This window comes from Lepidochelys kempii, chromosome 7, assembly GCF_965140265.1.
Source record: "Lepidochelys kempii isolate rLepKem1 chromosome 7, rLepKem1.hap2, whole genome shotgun sequence".
Classification (NCBI taxonomy): domain Eukaryota; kingdom Metazoa; phylum Chordata; order Testudines; family Cheloniidae; genus Lepidochelys; species Lepidochelys kempii.
Window position 1 is genome coordinate 102,288,386 of NC_133262.1, and position 17,910 is coordinate 102,306,295.

At 41.4% G+C, this 17,910-nt stretch overlaps 1 protein-coding gene across 3 annotated transcripts in view; it reads right to left on the minus strand.

Moving 5' to 3' along the window:
- The window catches only part of PTPRE (protein tyrosine phosphatase receptor type E), a 266,402-nt gene that overhangs the window by 136,386 nt on the left and 112,106 nt on the right, over nt 1-17,910 (minus strand). The window lies entirely within an intron of this gene.

Genomic DNA, 17,910 nt, shown 5'->3' on the forward strand with positions numbered 1-17,910 from the left:
ACAAACTTGCCAGTTCTGTGGTACTCTAAGGCAGGGGTGGGCAAACTTTTTGGCCCGAGGGCCACATCTGGGTGTCGCAACTGTATGGCGAGCCGTGAACGCTCACAAAATTGAGGGTTGGGGTGAAGGTGGGGGGGGGTGCGGGCTCTGGGGTTCAGGAGGGTGCTCTAGGCTGGGACCGAGGGGTTCGGAGGGCGGGACGGGGATCAGGGCTGGGGCAGAGGGTTGGGGCGTGGGAGGGGGTCAGGGGTGCAGGCTCCGGGTGGCGCTTACCTCAAGCAGCTCCTGGAAGCAGTGGCATGTCCCCCCTCCGGCTCCTACGTGGAGGTGCAAGCAGGCAGCTCTGCACGCTGCCCCGTCCATGGTTGCTGGCCAATGGGCGCTGTGTGGGTGGCACTTGGGGCAGGGGCAGGGGCAGCATGCGGAGCCCCTGGCTACCTTTCCACGTAGGACCCAGAGCGGGGACATGCTGCTGCTTCCAAGAGCCACGCAGAGTGGGGCAAGTCCCCGACCCCAGTCCTCAGCTGGAGCACCGGAGCAGGGCAAGCCCCAAACCTGCTCCCCGGCAAGAGCTCGAGGGCCAGATTAAAACATCTGAAGGGCCAGATGCAGCCCCTGGGCCATAGTTTGCCCACCCCTGCTCTAACGGATGCTATCTGGGAACTGCTCCCACTCATTTTAGTAGTCATCTCTTCCAGAAACTCAAAATTCTTAGAGAATTAGGCACTTTTTGAGAAAGAGGATTTGTTTTCAATAGGGTTCCATTTAAAATCTCTGCACTGCAGTCAGGATTATTAATGGTGGCTACAAGTCGCAATGCCCTTTAACTAGTTGGGACAATAATTTCCAAATTAGGATTGTTCCACAAAAACAGTTTGTCAGGTATTTACTATTTTTCATAAAAAGACAGCAAATAACAAAACCTATTCATACAGAAAATACTAAAAGGAAAAACAATTTACTTGAAAATCTTTGGAAGGCTGCACTTTATTAGTTTTTTAGCAAGTCATGTCAATTTGAATGATTTAAAGCATTCAAAATGCAAAACACTGGATTTGTGTTTGTTTGTTCTTATGCATGTATAGCTCCAGAGAATTGCCTTTAAAATTTTAAACACATTTATGGATCGTTTTTAATAGAAAAAAAGATCTGCCTGAAAACAGCCCTCAAATAATTTGCATGGATATCCTGTGGAAGCTGAAGAAGATATTTCCTCTAAGATGTTTGTCAGGAAGCCTAGATTTATCTTCTCATCTAGTCCAATAATTTTTCTCTACCAGTCTATAAAGTGTCCATGACAACTGTAGTTTTTAATACTGTCAATCACCAATTATGCTGAGCTCAGCTAAAACCTACTGCAAACAATAACATTAATAGAGTTAAGTAAAGAAATGTTACAAAACTGTCTCATCTGTCTAATTTCAAGCCACCATACTGCTTATATTTATTCATGCAGATTTATTCAAAGGGATATATAATTTAAACACTCCAGACTGTTCAAATGAGTAAAACAAGAAAATTCAGAGTAAAGGAGGAAATGCTGATTTAAATACACCGTTATTCCTGGATATTTGAGTTGATATGGGGACAGATTCCCCCAGCCACTCAAGGAGTGCAATGAGAGCAGGCACCACCTATATGTCCCTAGTTGGCACAGAATACTGGAAATATGTCCTTGAATTTAAGATTTTTGTTCAAACATCCTTAGTTTTTGATAGGGGAAAGAGCAAGTTATTTAAAAAGTTATTTAAAAAAAAATTCTGTCATGGAGATGTCAGCTGTGAGTGTCCTTCTCTGCTAAACAAGGATGAAATTCACTCATATGAAGGGGGCCAACAAAAGGTCCATGCAATACTTCAGTTCCACTAAAGCCCTCGAAGTACAGTTTAAGTGGAATGTAAATAGTGCACAGGCTTTGTTTTTGCTCTTGGCACACAGGTGAATTTCACCCAAACCGCATAAACAGCTTTTCAAGAGCATAGTTTTATTTCTTTAAGGCCTTGATCCAGCCTTCTGCTGAAGTCAATGGAAGTTTGAAGGGGTGTTGTCCAAGCTATATGTAAATCTAGTGCTTATGAAAAGTTCTTGATTGACAACCCTTGTAGAGGCTTGTAGGGGCTTTGTGCTGGGAGAGAAGCTGAGCCCTGATTAGGGGGCGGGGCTTCACTGACTAGGGGTCCTATAAAGGTAGCAGCCAGTCAGGCAGTGGCACAGACAGCTGCAGCGGCACAGGAGCTAGCAAACAGAGCTGTAAACAGGGGAGTTTGAGTGGGAGTTTGAAAGGGGAGTTTGTCTTGTGGTGCTTGTGTGGGGTTTGGTTTTGCTGTGGGTGGTGGTGTTTTGGTGTGGTTTGTGTTTCCCAGATTAACAGGATTTAGGTGGGAAGGCTATGACAGATTCAGAGGTGGCAGTGGGAGTGACCCATGTAGCAGATGACACAATGAAGATGACTGGATGTGGAAGCTGTGGTATGTACATGATCCTGGAGGGGGCACCTGGTAAGAGTTTTGTCTGCATGAAATGCCGTCTGATAGAGCTGATGGAGGAAAAGATCAGAGGTTTGGAGATGCAGGTGGAAAGTCTGGTAGAGTTTAGGAAGGGGTTTGAGCAGATTATGGAGCAAAGACATGAGGTATCTGAAGGGAAAAGCTCAGACTTGCAGGTGGAAGCAGGACTAGGGAATTCTGAGGGGAGACTGGGTGAGGAAAGTGGTCAGTGGAAGCATGTGACTAAAAGAACTAGGCAGAGGAAAAGACGGGCTAGTGAAGGAGAAATAGAGCTTCAGAATAGGTTTGCAGAGTTGGAAAATGAAGAAGGGGCTCAGCAGGTAGTCACTGAAGGTGACAGGGCAAGGAAGAAGAGAAGAGCGGTTAGTCCTATAGGAAAAGGGGAAGAGTTAATGGAGATTACACCAAATATGAGCCCCAGGAGGATACAGGATGGGTTAAAAAGGATTACAAGGGAGAACGGGAATGGAAAAAACTTGCAGCCAGAGGGAACAGGGGATAGACTGGAGAATAGCACCGTCACTAGGAAAAGGCAGGTCTATGTGATTGGGGACTCTTTACTGAGAAGAATAGATAGGCCCATTAGCAAGAATTTTTAATGAATCTGTAAACTCAGGGGTTGTACCGTATGATTGGAGAATTGCTAACATAGTTCCTATTTTTAAGAAAGGGAAAAAAAGTGATCCAAGTAATTATAGGCCTGTTAGTTTGACATCTGTAGTATGCAAGGTCTTGGAAAAAATTTTGAAGGAGAAAGTAGTTAAGGACATTGAAGTCAATGGTAAATGGGACAAAATACAACATGGTTTTACAAAAGGTAGATCGTGCCAAACCAACCTCATCTCCTTCTTTGAGAGAGTAACAGATTTTTTAGATAAAGGAAACGCAGTGGATCTAATTTACTTAGACTTTAGTAAGGCGTTTGATACTGTGCCACATGGGGAATTATTAGTTAAATTGGATAAGATGGGCATCAATAGGAAAATTGAAAGGTGGATAGGGAATTGGTTAAAGGGGAGACTACAACGGGTCCTACTGAAAGGTGAACTGTCAAGTTGGAGGGAGGTTACCAGTGGAGTTCCTCAAGGATCAGTTTTGGGACCAATCTTATTTAATCTTTTTATTACTGACCTGGGCACAAAAAGTGGGAGTGTGCTAATAAAGTTTGCAGATGATACAAAGCTGGGAGGTATTGCTAATTTAGAGAAGGACAGGGATACCCTACAGGAGGATCTGGATGACCTTGTAAACTGGAGTAATAGGAATAGGATGAAATTTAATAGTGAGAAGTGTAAGGTCATGCATTTAGGGATTAATAACAAGAATTTTAGTTATAAGCTAGGGACGCATCAACTAGAAGTAACGGAGGAGGAAAAGGACCTTGGAGTATTGGTTGATCATAGGATGACTATGAGCTGCCAATGTGATATGGCTGTGAAAAAAGCTAATGTCGTCTTGGGATGCATCAGGAGAGGTATTTCCAGTAGGGATAAGGAGGTTTTAGTACCGTTATATAAGGCACTGGTGAGACCTCACCTGGAATACTGTGTGCAGTTCTGGTCTCCCATGTTTAAGAAGGATGAATTCAAACTGGAACAGGTACAGAGAAGGGCTACTAGGATGATCCGAGGAATGGAAAACTTGTCTTATGAAAGGAGACTCAGGGAGCTTGGCTTGTTTAGCCTAACTAAAAGAAGGTTGAGGGGAGATATGATTGCTCTCTATAAATATATCAGAGGGATAAATACCAGAGAGGGAGAGGAATTATTTAAACTCAGTACCAATGTGGACACAAGAACAAATGGATATAAACTGGCCACTAGGAAATTTAGATTAGAAATTAGACGAAGGTTTCTAACCATCAGAGGAGTGAAGTTTTGGAATAGCCTTCCGAGGGAAGTAGTGGGGGCAAAAGATCTATCTTGCTTTAAGATTAAACTCGATAAGTTTATGGAGGAGATGGTATGATGGGATAACATGGTTTTGGTAATTAAATATTCATGGTAAATAGGCTCAATGGCCTGTGATGGGTTTTTAGATGGGGTAAGATCCAAGTTACCCGGGAAAGAATTTTCTGTAGTATCTGGCTGATGAATCTTGCCCATATGCTCAGGGTTTAGCTGATCGCCATATTTGGGGTCGGGAAGGAATTTTCCTCCAGGGCAGATTGGAAGGCCCTGGAGGTTTTTCGCCTTCCTCTGTAGCATGGGGCACGGGTCACTTGCTGGAGGATTCTCTGCTCCTTGAGGTCTTCAAACTACAATTTGAGGACTTCAATAGCACAGATATAGGTGTGAGGTCTTTTTTAGGAGTGGTGGGTGAAATTCTGTGGCCTGCATTGTGCAGGAGGTCAGACTAGATGATCATAATGGTCCCTTCTGACCTAAATATCTATGAATCTATATCTATGAAAAACCCTTGAGAACTGGAGAATGTCTTCTATGTAACCTCAACACAGAATTGGAAACCCAGTAGCAAACTTCCCCACATTGCTGCATCTAATGTGTTTGAACTTTGACCTCTAATTGTCAGTGGGTAGGAAGCAGTTCAGTTTTCATGTCCATTCAATCGGTTGCCTTCCTAGTGAGACTCATAACATAGCTGGCACCTATGTTTTTATGTGATGTGATCACTTGTCTGGTTTGAGCTGGATTGAGATCTCCATACTCATTTCACATACACCACTGAAGAGCAATCAGATAGTCTACCAGCCTGGGCTTTATTCAGACTAATGACTGAAAGATGTATGGATTAGTAGAGGAAAACAATTCCATTAAACAGATCACTGCTCCTCCTTTTCCACACAGTACAATATATGCTCACAGTGCATACAGAGACCAATCTCTACAACATTTTGTTGATTTACACAACATTTTCTCATATTCTAATGCTGATCAAAACACAGCAACTCTTGAACTTACCATGCTTATGTAAATTTAGTTTTGACTATACCAGTAAAATCTGTGTGCAGTGGTACTCTGAAGTGGACAATCTAAAGGAAGTATGATACAAATATGAAAATAACTAACAAGCAAAACTTAGTTTAGAAAAATGCCCTGCGGATGCACCCAATCTATTTCCCTCTGTGTTTGCATGCTATTAAAAGACACTGGCATTTATAACCATAAGCTGTCAGTATGTGATATACAGTATACTATAATGAATCTTCCATCAAGCTAAAAAAAGGAGAAATGAACTGTACACAATTTAGATGGACTTTTCTTTGCCTTGGTATGACTGTGCCAAGAGCATGTAATGGTTATACAAGACACAAAAGGTTTACATTAAAGACTACAATTTATGTTAAAAAAATTACCTCAGTGGTACAAAGTACATTATTACCATTGACCATCTCAGAAATGCCTGAGTGCATTCACGCTTGAAATCAAAAACCCTGATTACTTGAGCTACCACCTATTCATGAAGGTTACGGCAAGGATCCTTCAGTGGTTACAGTATTAGGTGTGCCTGCCTATGCTATCAATTGAGATGCATTTCTACAGTGGGTCTCCTTTTTTTATGTCAAATTCACAATCACATTCATGATCTATTTCAAGTAGCTGATTTAAATATTGCCAGAGATCACTTTTCAATAAGGATTTCATTGACTGGAGGAACTAACATTCAGGGTCTCATAGGGTGAAACAGAGTATTAAGTAATTAGTCACTCTCTTCATTTTTAGTTGGAAAGAGTAGGATGCTGGATGTCATCTACTCTTCTGAACTGCCAATTTAGCTAAGGCCTGGTCTACACTAGGAATTTACACTGGTATAGCTACATTTCTCTGGGATATGAAAAATAACACCTTCCTAAAAGCCAGAGCTGTACTGATCTAGCCCCCAGCGTAGACAGCACCAGGTGAACAGAAGAATTGTTCTGTCAACCTAACTACCGCCTTTTGGGGAGGTGGATTACCTACGCCGATGGGAGAAACCATCTCATCAGCATGGGTAGTGTCTACACTGAAGCACTACAGTGGCACAGCTGTGCTGCTATAGCATTTTATGTGTAGACATACCCTAACTTAGAAATTTTTGAGGTGAGTGAAGGGGAAGGAGAGAGACAGGTAATACTCCTGTTAATGCAATCACGCCTGTCCACTTTCCTGATAACATTGTGCCTTTCCATGTACGAAATCAGACTGAGCTCATCTGAAGATGCTCAGATCAAAGAGTAAAATATACATTTATAATAGTCTTCTGACACAGTTGTGCCCCACCCTCAACACATGATAGTACATCAAAAAGGCGCGGAGCTATGTGTGCTTATATTTCTGATTAATGATGTACCCGTTCCTCCTATAATGGCCGACTTACCTGCTCCGATTTCTTTTTCCCCCCTTGATCTCCTCCTGGTCTTTAAATCAGGTCCACATTTCAAGTCTCCTACCTTCCTGAGCACGTTTTGTAGATCCATTCTAAATTTTCTCTTCTCCATCTCTCATCAATCTCTAATCACTCTTCAGTTTCATTCTCTCAGCTTCCAGCTTTGTAAAGCGTTTGTTTTCTGATGAAATATCCTTTCAGTTTTTCCTAATGGCTGCCTCTGATATCGGAAGCTCCTCATTTCCTAATTTCCTGGTTTCATTCTCTTTTGACTAAATACTTTCTGCTTTGACTTAGTAATTGTTGTTGCAATAGTGTCAGGAAATAATAAAGCCACAAAATACAGTTGGGCTGTAATCGTGCCAATATCCTTTCAGAGGTTGCTGTAAAACAGTGTTCTGCTTATAGTAGGTCCAGACATTATACAGATGTCCAGGCCACTTTCCAAGTCCAAGTAATTATTATACACAGAAGCAAAAGGTTCAAAAGCTACATGACAGTTAAATGTCTGCTTCAAGTGTGGGACATATCTTATCACTTCTGTACGTTGCTGAATCTTATTCAGAAACGTAGTGATATGTCTATCTTGGAATCATAAGGATCCATGGGGCTAGAACCCAGGTCTGCCATGAAGAGCCACATTCAAGGAACACTGTGGAGAATAGGTGCCACAGAAAATACTGACCCAAGAAACCAGAATGACAGAACCTGTGGCCCTCTGATTGGCCCTTGTGAACTATTTAACACTGGAAGATGCTCCAGGAAGTTATCTGGAGCCAACACATGGATTTCTGGCCTGCTGCAACTCTAGACAGCACCTTGCTTTCTGATCTCCAGTCTCCAACCCCAGCCTGACTCTTGTACACCAATCCCAGTTCTGCCCCCCGCCCCTCCAGATGTTCTGGTTTAACTTGGATTTAAACTTGGAGAGTGGTCAGTTTGGATGAGCTATTACCAGCAGGAGAGTGAGTTTGTGTGTGTATGGGGGTGGGGGGATGTGAGAAAACCTGGATTTGTGCAGGAAATAGCCCAACTTGATTGTCATGCACATTGTGTAAAGAGTTGTCACTTTGGATGGGCTATCACCAGCAGGAGAGTGAATTTGTGTGTGGGGGGGTGGAGGGTGACAAAACCTGGATTTGTGCTGGAAATGGCCCACCTGATGATCACTTTAGATAAGCTATTACCAGCAGGACAGCGGGGTGGGAGGAGGTATTGTTTCATATTCTCTGTGTATATATAAAGTCTGCTGCAGTTTCCACGGTATGCATCCGATGAAGTGAGCTGTAGCTCACGAAAGCTTATGCTCAAATAAATTGGTTAGTCTCTAAGGTGCCACAAGTACTCCTTTTCTTTGAGCCAGAAGTGGCAGCCCTTCTCATGTACATCCAGGAAAACTTGGCCATGGGCTTAATCTAGCGTTCCACCTCCCCAGCTACAGCTCCAGTACTTTTTGTTAAGAAAAAGGATGGAATGCTATGTCTCTGCATAGACTATCGAGCCCTAAACCAGGTGACAGTCTGAAACTGGTATCCCCTGCCCCTAATCATGGAGTTGCCAGATTGTGTCCAGTCCATCAGAATTTTCTCCAAAGAGGACTTCCGGGGGCTTACAATCTAGTGTGTATTAGGATGGAAGACAAATGGAAAACATGCTATAGGAACTTAGTAATGCCATTTGGTCTGACCAAAGCTCCTGTGACCTTTCAACACTTCATGAATGTCATATTTAGAGACATCCTGGAACATTCTGTATCAAATGATTTCTTTGCATCAAAGCCCAAAAATATGTATTACTTCCATCTAGCAGTACTCAAAACCTAGTTATAACAGCTGTAATACAGTAAAACTCCTCTTTCAGCAATTCAAAACTAACCATTTCTACTCCTCCATCTCATAATGGCTGGTACCTGTTGACTATCCCTAACACAAAGAAATTAAACTATTCATGTAAAGTCTTGCTCTGACCCAAAAGGAGCTTCAGCAGATTATTCAGTGGCAAAACAAATAATATCAGGTGAGGAGGGTATCTGAAAGCTTTTCAAACAATAAAAATTTCTAACTGAAGTTTAGGCCTCGCACAGGATTACTGGCCATTGAGGGTAATAAGATAGGATCAGTTCATCTGTGCCTGATCAGTACACTCTTCAAGTTGTGCCAGAGAGCAACGGCATTTGACTTGAGTACCACCTTCCTAGCAAAGGAGCTTAACTGTGATGATTAATCCCAGGTGTGGGGATAAAAAGACGATGAGAACTAGAAGCACAGTAAGGGAAGGGCAGACAAGCAAGGACACTCTTGTAGGAAGGGACCACAGGGAGCAGGCCACGCTCATGTGGGAAAGAGACTTTAGTACAGGCTAGAGAGAGACCCATGAGGAGCAAGAGGCTAGGCTCCTGAGGGGGAAGCCCTGGAGTGAGGGTTAGGGAATTTTGTGCAGTTCTGTTGGCGGAAGGGGGCAGGCCTGTAAGTCTTATGAAAAATGGACCTGGAACAGTGGGCCAAGCCAAGTGGATTTATTATTCACTAGATTTAGGGGCTGAGATGGCTGGACTTTGCATTTTTTATTTTAATGCCCAACAGATGATGCTTTATGATGCTGGGAAAGAACTGAGTTTGTCCCCATAAAAAGAGAGAAAAGGAATAGTATTTGAATTTGTTATGCATTAATAAAACCAGCCCCGAAAAAGGGAGTTTCCTTCATGATCCTAACCTCATGTGTATGTTTAGAATTGCTTCTGGGAGAACAGGCACCACAGGTTAGGTGACTCCAGAGCCAATACTGACCAGCATGGGGTACTCTACACAGTTCTGGCCCCTGAAAAGGCCCCAATCCTGCCATTTACAACACACTAGAGGATCCCTACATCTATAGGAGTCCCACTGACTTCAATGGAGGTCTGCCCACACACCATAATTTCCAAGACTGGGGCCTTTGTATCTAATAAAACAGTCTTTATGCCTCAGGAAACACATGGATACTCTAATTCCCTAATGCCTTTTTCCATTCAAGGAATATGGATATTTTAGATGGAGTCTCCTTTATCTCTAGTTTTCTTTAAAACAATATGTTTTCTTTAGTAGAACATAAAAGAAGTTCTTCATTTTTAAATCCATTTTTCCCTTATATATCCACTTAAGGTAGTTTTATTTAATACAAAAAATTAAAATGCTGTTTTTCTCTATTTTAATTAAATTTGAATTTCCATACAAATAGAACTTGACCCAAGTCACGAGTAAATAAAAAAATGCATCATTCACAATCTTCTAACATAATAAAAAAAATGAAGAAACTGAATAAATAAATGTATGTCTTCACTACCTGCCGGATCGGCGGGCAGTGATCGATCCAGCGGGGATCAATTTATCATGTCTAGTCTAGACACGATAAATCGATCCCCGAGCACTCTCCCGTCAACTCCTGTACTCCAGCTCCGCGAGAAGCGCAGGCGGAGTCAATGGGGGAGCGGCAGCAGTAGACTCACCATGGTGAAGACAATATGGTAAGTCGATCTAAGTACATTGACTTCAGCTACGTGATTCACGTAGCTGAAGTTGCGTTACTTAGATCGATTACGCCCCCACCTCCCCCCCTCCCAGTGTAGACCAGGGCTAAGTTTCAGCTGTATAACCACTTAAAATAAATGTGTATATGTGTAGTATATCATCTTGCTTAGCTAAAAGAAACACCAAATTTAGAACAAAATTTCTCTTAAAACTATTTTTGTAGCCATTATGTGTTTGCAGGTCAACATGGACAGGTGTGCATCCAGAGTCTTCAGATTGAATGCACTGAGGTGTGTGTATTCTTTGTTTGTTTTAGGAGACCTCATACTTGGTAAAGCAACCCCCATCCTTTCATGTATTTATACCTGCTCCTGTATTTTCACTCCATGCATCTGATGAAGTGGGTTCTAACCCACAAAAGCTTATGCCCAAATAAATTTGTTAGTCTCTAAGGTGCCACTCCTCGTTATTTTTGCTGATACAGACTAACACAGCTACCACTCTGAAATAAATTTTACCCAGTGTGGGTTTCCAACAGTAAGGGTTCATTTAAATACCTATGTACGCATGCACAGTACCTCTATTTTTAAGTGTGCTCCTGAAGTCTTTAGGGATTTTCTATTACATGTGTTCAGTATGCAATTTCAAAGTCTAATATCTCAGAACAAGCAAAAGCTACTTTTTTCAAAACAAGCAAAGATATTAGACCACAATGAGGATTATTTAACCCATGCAAAGTTTCAAATATTAGCCATTTTTGCAATAGTCATGTTTAAAATCTGTGGTTAAAATATGGTCTGGAGTTGAAATCAAATCTGGAAAATTTTAACCTCAAAAAAAAATTTCTTATTGAAAGTTAGAAAGCTATAAAACAGAGCATTGTACTAGAAACTGTTCTGCAATCTTAACTGGAATAATAACTATAATGCAATTCCACTGTCAGATTTCTTTCTTTATGGCTTTCTCAACTTAATTCAACTAAATGCAATTTATAAACATTTAAAGAGGTATTTTTTTGACAGTGCATAAGCCCATTAGGGTATGTCTATGCTGCAATTAAATACCTGCAGGTGGCCTGTTTCAGCTGACTCAGGTTTGCAGGGCTCAGGCTAAAAGGCTGTTTAACTGAGGTGTAGACATTTGGGCTCAAGCTGGAGCCTGGGCTCTAGGACCCTCCCCCGTCATGGGGTCCTAATTGTTAATGAGAATCTGGCTCTTTTTATTCATAAGTTTTTGGCTTATCTTTTCATCTTTGCTATAGTATTTACTTGCTTGATTTAGGAAAGATTCTTATTTTCCACTGTATAATTAACAGATCTGTCTGAATCACTGCTGTGGAAAGGAAACCTGCTTTCTAAACATGGTGATGGCATTTGATATTTGTTAAAGTTCACAAACTGGTAGAGAGGGATAACCAATCTGAAGCATACAGTTAATCAATTTGAGGGTATGGAATCTCTGTGTATGTATAAATGCAGAAAGTATTAAACAATGCACCTGTTTTGGTCATCTGCAGGAAATGGACACAGGATCTATGGATCTAAAGCATGAGTCTCTATAATCTGAGATAACACCCCATATATGGAGATATTAACATATTCATAAACCCCAGTATGCAATCCAACCACCAGAGGGGGACAATGACCCATACTGTGTTAGCATGCATTAGATAAGCAAATAAATTGGGCCATTTTTCCTGAAAGGCGGTGGGCAGAGTAGATGAGACTTCGGTTCTATTCTAAACTCTACCTGCAGTACCTTTGACAAACCTCTCCATTATTTTACCTGTAAAATAGATAATTGTTTCCCCTGAGGTAAGGTATGTGGCCTTGGTTGTGAGTGCACAGAAATATTAAGAACAGTCTGTCTATCTCTTTGTCTCATAGGTAACAAATGTGCATAACCAGCACTCCCTTCCTGGGGCTTGGTTTAATCAGTAACACTAAAACATAACATAAGCCACAGCCTGAACTTCCTACCCAAGCTTGATGGCTGTTCTTTGATTCTTTGTTGGTGTGATCATGGTGCTCATGAGCACAAAATAAGAATATTTTAATCAGCAGCATCCATTAAGGATGTGTCTGCATCTTGTACATCCTTGTGCCCTCCTTACCCAGTTATCTGAGCGGAAAATGGTCAGAGCTGCCCAGGCCACCTCTCAGTTCCTCCACTAATTCAGAGTCCCAGCAGAGGTGGACTCCAAAAGAACAGGCATAAAGGGCAGGTCATGGGATTTCCATGGACAAAATATCTCTAAGATCCACAGGTGCTGTAAGGTAACTAATTCTTCTTTCCTTGGGTTTCCCTCCAGGACTGTTAAAATTGCATCTAATGAAAAGAGACACTTCCTCCCTCCTTGCTGTCATGACTGAAGCTAACAGGACCTAACTGCTGATATGACACAGCAGTAATTACCCTCAATTTTAATGTAGAGTTGTGGCACTGTGATGCTGTGTATAAGAAAGGTGACTATTTATATCACTGTTGTTGCCGCTGTTACACAATTTGCATAAATCTTATGCAAAGTGTATCATGTAAGGTGTCAATGGAAAAGTTACGATTTGCTATGTATGATTATCCTGTTTACATGCATGTATCTTTGTAACTGAAGTTATGCATACTGGCCATGGACTTGTATCTTACACATTTTGTATTCCTGGGTGACGCCCCCCCCCCAAGATAGAATTTACATCAAGGCTAGACAGTTATGTGTTGATGGCCCATCAAGGACACACAGCTCTCACAATGGTCCATTAAAGTAACTTATCCCGTCCAGACAGCCCTTCCTGAGGATGCCTCAGAGAGCGAGGGGCCATTGGCCACCTCTTGTGGTTCAGCAAACCATGTAAGGACATGTGACATGATCATGTGACCCTGGACTCCATCTTGGGCCAGCAATTTTCCACACACAGGTACTACGGGCTTTGTTTGGGGCAGTAAAATTCCAAGAACATGGTAGAGGATATAAAAGATCCCTGAGACATCTCAATTTTGTCTTCATTTCCTGCTTCGTTTCTCCAGACTGGTTTTCTAACAAGGAATCTTTAAACAAGGACTGATGACCCCAATCTGCTTGGGTGATTTCAGAGAGATTTTTGCAACCAGCCGTTTATTCCATCTCTGCTACAAACCTGATATAAGGACTTTGCAATCACTTGTATTTATGTGATTCCTTAATCATGTATAACTTTCTTCTTATTAAATCTTTAGTTAGTTTACTAAGGATTGAGTGACAGCATGATATTTGGGTAAGATCTGAGATTCATATTGACCTGGGGATATGTGTCTGGTCCTTTGGGATTAGAAAGCACCTCACGTTTGGTGAAATGGGTTTTCAGTGACCTCTTACTATATTAGATTGGGTTGCCTGGATGGGAGCTGAAGGCTAGAATGCCTAAAGGGGGCTATGTTTGGCTTCTCGTTAACCAGTGTGGTACTGCAGAAAGCTCTTTTTTTGCTCACTTGGTGAATCTAATTATAGAATAAACTATCAGCTTTGGGGATTGTCTGCCCTATTTCTTGCAGTCTGCCCTGAGCGTGGCACTCAGTGTGACCCATCCCAGGGACCTAGTCACAAGCACCTAAGTCTATAATGTTTTGACAGAAGAATCCTGTAATGCTAAACAGGATATTAGTCTGCCACCCTGTTACAGAGTTCCCGAAACAGAATTAAAGCCAGTATATGGCAGAAATTGTAACTTAAAAACAGAATTCCCTGGCTCCCAACCTTGGGTTTACTTACATAGAAAATGTGTGTTCACCTCATTTTCCTCCTGCTTGAATGTAATTTAATAAGTGAGTACATGCTAGTTGAAAACTCCATAAAGTATAGATCTATGCCAGTAGGAACTCTGTATTGCACAGCTGCTTTGATGAGGAACATCACACCAGAGCAGCTGTACCATAAAAGCTTCTAAAGGCTTTTGGTTCTTGTACAGTTCAAGAATCTCATATCCAGCTGGTGTAGACTTCCTGGTTTGAGTAATTAAAACAAAGGTTTTTAAAGAAAGTACTATGGCAAGAAGTGCCATATATCTTAATATTGCTCAGTGCAGCCATGTTCTGAGGCAGTGAGTTTCAATAGTTCATTTCTTTAAGAATTAAAATTGTAGTCACAGTACTGAGGATTTTTTCTGTACATACAATGCAAACATAGTTTTATAGCATATTGTGATAAAATAAAATGAAGATAAGACATCAGTTCATTCTCAAGGATCTGATCTTTCTCCCTCACACACACGGAAAAATTTTCAGAAGTGACTTAGAAACCTATGTGCTTGGGGAAATTTACCTGGGGAAATTTACTGGCATAATTATACCACTCTAGTTATATCAATTTAACATCCTGTGTGTATATTATTTAAAGTGTCTTTTTTTCAGTATAGCTTATGAGTGTCCACATGAAGAGTTAGGTCAATAGAATTATGCCAGAAAATTTCCATGTGTACATAAGCCAAAATACCATTGACTTTCTATAGGACATAGGTAGGGTTTAAATTCAGCTGGAGTTGTCCAGAGTAGAGCTCCAGTAAATATTTTTAAACCCGCAGGCTTGCAGCCCCAAGCTCTGGCGCACCCCATGGAGCTGGAGCCCTGAGCCTCAGCATGCCCCTCCCCCTACCCCATCCCCGGCCCCACAACTGAAGCCCAGAGCTCCGAATGCCGGGGAGGTAGGGGACGGACCTCTCGGAAATATTGTATGAGAATTTAAGCCCGAACATACATATCAGAGGGTATGTGTACGCTGCAATTAAACATCCATGACTGACCTGGGGCTCGGGCTACGGGGCTGTTTAAACCAGAAGCTTTATATTTGTCATTCTAGGAAATTTAACAAATAGAACAAAAACAGTTAAGGATAGAGATAATGACCTACTACAACAAAAGGTAAAAGTTTCTCATGAAAATGTATTTGTGATATGGGGTTGATGCTATGCAACATCTTTCCTTTAACCAGAGCTAGAGCTAAGACCAATAATGAATCTTCAGCTGAGTTCTGTAGGAGTTTGAGTGAGTTAAATAGACAATTCTGAGTAGAATTAAACATCATTTCAATTTTGCTAAGATGTGACTCAAAACAGGTGGATTAACATTTAAAATACACAAACAGAAATATTCCCAAATGGAATTAAATGTGCCCAAAATAGAATGCTAGCAGCAGCTAATCTCAAGAGTACCAAGCTTTTGAACTCTGTTGAAGGTTGTTCACCTGATGAATTTCATTATGACTAATTAAAAAGTAGCATTTTTGCATGTAAATTTTAAGATTACATACTTATGTGTAAAGTTACAGATCTGCATGGCTGTTGCCTGTTCCACTTTTCAACTGGAAAAGCCTATTTTAAGAAAATACAAGGAATTGGGGGGGTTAAAATACATATTTGTCAAGCAATATTTTTCAAAGATTTACACACTAATTAAAAAGGAATAAAAGTTATAAGTATGTAAAATGTGTTTTGAAGAATGTCGTAAGTCTAAGTTTACAATATGGAAAAAATGTCTTAAAACACCCCAAATCAATGTAAAAGACTTTGTCCAGGAGGACATCTTATGCAACAACTAAAGTGAAGACGTACCATTTAGCAGGAACAACAATCTTCCCGGACGCAAAAGAAAATGGGGTAGAAAAAAAATTCATCATCCAAAACAAGGTAACTACAAATGGGAGTTTAAGGTGAACGTTTCTAGGCTTCATCTACACTTGGAGCGAGCAGTGTGACTCCCAATTGGTGCAGACATACCCACGCTAGCACGGGCTGCACAAATAGTGGCAGAGGATAGCTACCCCAAGGATGTACTCACGGGTTCCAGGTCGGTTTGTATTTGGGGTGGCTAGCCCATGCCACTGGTCACTGCTGTCCATGCTACCATAGCTATGCTACTATGTTTAGCGGGCTAACTCAATGACATCTAGCACAAATATGTCCACACCACTATCTCCAAGTACAGAAGTATCACTAGAGTCCTGACTTCGGCAACACTCCCATTGATTGCCATGGGAGTGTTGCCCAAGCTAGGACTGCAGGATTTGGCCTAGGAACTGCACTGGTAAGGAATGGGAGTGGATTAGCTATAGACTAGGAGATGCAGCATACCGCATTTGAGACCAGTAACTAGTCTGCCTACTGAAAGATGTGTTTAAATTTCATATCAGAGATATGCAGCTAGTAACATAAACCCTTTAAGAAGAAACCCAAAGAACACACTGGGCTTGATTATGAAGACTCTTTACTGGAGTTACTCACAATTTACAGCAATGTAAGTAAAACAGAATCAATCCCCCTGACTTTAAACTTTGTTTTATAATCCATCCTTGTCAGAAAATGTTTGTTTTCAAGAGAGCAGTCAGAAATTGTTGAGTACTGTGGACACCTGCCAGTGGGGAGCTGGGAGGCCTCTGCACAGCGGAAAGTAAGTTGGAAAACAGGTGCAGAGGGGGAGCTGGAGCTCACATTTTGTGCATGCACATTTTGTATGCATATACGGTTGCATTTTCAATCTGTAATTGTCTCTCACACAGAGAGTGGGGCTTGCCCAGGGAGATTTCAAAAACAAAAGGACAGACAAAACATAGGAACATTTCTTTTTTTCAAAAAACCCCTCACGATTTTAGGTCACTCATGATTCTTGGGTTCTGACTCATGATTTTTAAAAAATTCCTGGCACTAGCAATTCTGCTTCTTCCAACGTGGAGTCCCATGCAAATTCAGGGACCTCTGCCAAGGGGTAAAGTTCTATACCTGTGGTATCCTTTCTGAGATCGAGGCTTCATTTTGAAGTTGTGAAGAGTGCCATTTTAATTCTGGGTTTTATAGTTAAATAAATAAAATTGTGGTTTGCGATCTTTTTGCTTGAATCTCAAGACAGAAGCTACATACTGTATAAAGTCCACTACACATTTCAAATGGGAATCGAGGACAACGTGCACCTTTGGCTGTAAGAAGCCTGAGTGTACAGAAATCCTGTTGTCACTTGGCTGAAGTAAAGCAGAATTATCTGGTGTGATAGCAAGTGATTGATTTGACAGAACAAGGAGTAATGGTCTCAAGTTGCAGTGGGGGGAGGTTTAGGTTGGATATTAGGAAAAACTTGTTCACAAGGAGGGTGGTGAAGCACTGGAATGGGTTACTTAGGGAGGTGGTGGAATCTCCTTCCTTTGAGGTTTTTAAGGTCAGGTTTGACAAAGCCCCGGCTGGGATGATTTAGTTGGGGATTGGTCCTGCTTTGAGCAGGGGGTTGGACTAGATGACCTCCTGAGGTCCCTTCCAACCCTGATATTCTATGATTCTATGATTATGATTCAAAATTACATAGCACTTAAACTAAAAGGCAAATACTTTGTGTGTTTTTCTAACCAGTTGAGCTAACACAATATAAAAACTATACTTACTGGAATTAGCAATTCAGACCTGGCAAAGCCCAGCAGAGTTAAACTAACAGAATTAAGATGGTTTTATTAAGCCTGTGAATAAATCATTTTTATGGTTGTCTTGGAGGGCTGTTTCATATTTAGTAGTGTCATGGTACTGATGAGACCATTATGGGTGCCAAGGTCTCATTCTAAAATTCCC